Raw genomic sequence first — 2,278 nt, forward strand, 5'->3', positions numbered from 1 at the left:
TTCCGCATAAATAAAAGGGGGATATGGCGAAATTGGTAGACGCTACGGACTTAATTCGATTGAGCCTTGGTATGGAAACCTACTAAGTGACAACTTTCAAATTCAGAGAAACCCTGGAATTAAAGATGGGCAATCCTGAGCCAAATCCTGTTTTACGAAAACCAACAAAACAATAAGGGTTCATAAAGCGAGAATAAAAAAAGAATAGGATAGGTGCAGAGACTCAATGGGAGCTGTTCTAACAAAGGGAGTTGCCCACGTTGCGTTGGTAAAGGAATCTTTTTCTCGAAACTCGAGAAAGGGAAAGGAGAAATCTATGTACATACGTATACGTACTGAATACTATCTCAAATGATTAATGACGACGGGAATTTTTTAAAAGAAAAGAATTGTTGTGAATCAATTCTAAGTTGAAGAAAGAATCGAATATTCATTGATTTAATCATTTACTCCATGGTCTGATAAATCTTTTGAAGAACTGATTAATCGGACGAGAATAAAGATAGAGTCCCATTCTACATGTCAATACCGACAAAAATGAAATTTATAGTAAGAGGAAAATCCGTCGACTTTAAAAATCGTGAGGGTTCAAGTCCCTCTATCCCCAAAAAAGGACCATTTGACCCCTTAAATTAACGATCTATCCTATATATATATATTTTGAAAATCCAAAAAATTCTAGGGCCTGGATAAGACTTTTTCTACCCCTTTCGTCTTTTTAATTGACATAGAACCAAGTCATCTAGTAAAATGAGAATGATGTGTAAGGAATAGTCGGGATAGCTCAGCTGGTAGAGCAGAGGACTGAAAATCCTCGTGTCACCAGTTCAAATCTGGTTCCTGGCACATACTTAATTTGTATAAGTATCTATTCCATAAATGAAATTGATATCTACAACTTAATTGATATGGATCGACATACATATTCATTAATAGTATAGATCATGATACATCCTTACCCATCTAGGTATCTGGAACTATATTCCTTTATTTTATAGCTATAGCTGAGGAAAATTTCTAGAAAGAGTAGAATATAAAAAGTATCTATACGTAAAATATCCAAATTAGATTCTCTTTTCTCTTCTTTTTGATTTCTTTTGTTCATTTCAGACTGTGTCTCCTCTCGTTCAAATTCAAAATATGAATACTTCATACATATATGAAAGGTTCAATTAGTTGGTTGAAAGACCCAAGCAAAGGTCTAGTCTCAAGGAGTTAATGGATGGGAATAGCCAAGATGGATCTGAGATACAGTACAAATAGAATTCGATCCCTTTGCTTTCTTGTTATTTTCTTTTTTCATATTCTATTTATTCATTCTCTCCTACGCGACCTTCTATGGTGCGTGTAAGTTATGTGCGCGGTACAAAGTTCATAATGTGGAACTCTTTTAATTCATCCTATTGGCTCCAAAATAAAAAGAAAGAAGTATACTCCAAATTTGAGAATTTCAATGAATCCCTAATTGTATTGTTTTTTTTTATTTAGCACATCCATATTACGAATGATACTTCAATTACTCCGTTTGATTTCGAAGAGAACATACAAATACTCCTTGAATATATGGAGTTATAGAAATGAGGATTAGTTTCTTATCATTCAATGAGCATCTTGTATTTCATAAAAATTAGGGGCAATATAATCCTTACGTAAGGGCCATCCTATCCAACTTTCAGGCATTAAGATGCGTTTAAGTCGTGGATGAGTATCATAACATATTCCCAACATATCATAAGATTCCCGTTCTTGAAAATCCGCACTTTTCCAAATCCAGAAAACAGATGGAATTCGAGGATTACTCCTCGGGGCAAATACTTTTATGCATACCTCTTCCGTTTGATCTACACCATACTCTATTCTCGTAAGATGATACACACTAGCTAACAGTCCACCGGGTGCTACATCATAAGCACATTGGGAACGTAGATAATTGTAACCATATACGTATAAAATGACAGCAATGGAATGCCAATCCTCAGGCTTTATTTGTAAAGTCTCTATTCCTTGATAATCGAAGCCCAAAGATCTATGAACTAGTCCATGCTTGACTAGCCAAGCAGACAAACGACCCTGCATCTTTTTTATCTCCCGCATTTTGATTTGTATTTTTATTTGTATAAGTAGTTCACATTTACGATGAAATGCAATTTAGGAAGATTAATTTGCTGTTTGTTATTCTCTACAAAGGAATGCTTCCTAATTCACTAATTCGTGGGAAGATACTGAACTTTTGTATTTGAAAAATGTTTCAGGAGGTATCTCTGAAGTAGATGGTGAT

At 34.7% G+C, this 2,278-nt stretch overlaps 1 non-coding gene across 1 annotated transcript; it reads left to right on the forward strand.

Annotated features, from left to right (window-relative positions):
- The first annotated feature begins 773 nt into the window (after window positions 1-773).
- On the forward strand, window positions 774-846 carry TRNAF-GAA. Its single transcript has one exon. It is a non-coding gene; the product is annotated as a tRNA-Phe (tRNA).
- Window positions 847-2,278: the final 1,432 nt, after the last annotated feature.

This window comes from Rhodamnia argentea, unplaced genomic scaffold (assembly GCF_020921035.1).
Source record: "Rhodamnia argentea isolate NSW1041297 unplaced genomic scaffold, ASM2092103v1 Rarg_v2.28, whole genome shotgun sequence".
NCBI classification, from domain to species: Eukaryota; Viridiplantae; Streptophyta; class Magnoliopsida; order Myrtales; family Myrtaceae; genus Rhodamnia; species Rhodamnia argentea.